This window comes from Etheostoma spectabile, chromosome 2 (assembly GCF_008692095.1).
Source record: "Etheostoma spectabile isolate EspeVRDwgs_2016 chromosome 2, UIUC_Espe_1.0, whole genome shotgun sequence".
Taxonomy (NCBI): domain Eukaryota; kingdom Metazoa; phylum Chordata; class Actinopteri; order Perciformes; family Percidae; genus Etheostoma; species Etheostoma spectabile.
The window spans coordinates 17,485,280-17,485,984 of NC_045734.1; the positions used below are offsets into that span (position 1 = coordinate 17,485,280).

At 39.3% G+C, this 705-nt stretch overlaps 1 protein-coding gene across 3 annotated transcripts in view; it reads right to left on the reverse strand.

Moving 5' to 3' along the window:
- septin9b (septin 9b) overlaps window positions 1–705 on the reverse strand; it is a 79,708-nt gene that overhangs the window by 64,985 nt on the left and 14,018 nt on the right. The window lies entirely within an intron of this gene.

A 705-nucleotide genomic window follows, 5' to 3' on the forward strand; every position in this document is an offset into this window, starting at 1 on the left:
ACACACACGTCATGCTTAGAGTTTTGCCCTCAACTTAGCCCCTCTACAAGGTCAGAGGCCCCATGAGCAATCGCCTTGGTGAGAAACTCCCAAGAAAACACAATACACACACACACACACTTTGTTTTTGTATCAGGGAGAGAAGGCACAGCTCAATAGCTCACTTCCTCTTCCTTGCAAGGAACATCCCTCCTCAACCCATGTCTTCCAGATTTACACAGAGCAACAACATTAGCTTTAGCAGCAATCAGCACATGCACCAAAGAAACACACAAAGGCAGTTGGACCCAATAGAAACATCTTTCTTTGGTGAGTGCACTGATAAAACAACAATGTGATCTGGTGTTTCTCCAGGCATGCAGTGATGACAAACGCCTCTCTATATCTAACCTGCTCTAATACAAGGAACATTTACTTCTGAGCGACCAAATGGCCAAAATTTCGGAGCTTGTTAGGGGAAGAAAGAATCTTCATACAATTTAAAAGTACAGGCCAAAAATTTGGACACACCTTTTCATTCAATGTGTTTCCTTTATTTTTACATTAAATAAAATAACTATTTACATTGTAGATTATCACTGAAGGCATCAAAACTATGAATGAACATGAACACATGTGGAATTATGTACTTAACAAAAAAGTGTGAAATAACTTATATTCTTGTTTCTTCCAATTCTTCAATGAGCTTCATGAGGTAGTCACCTG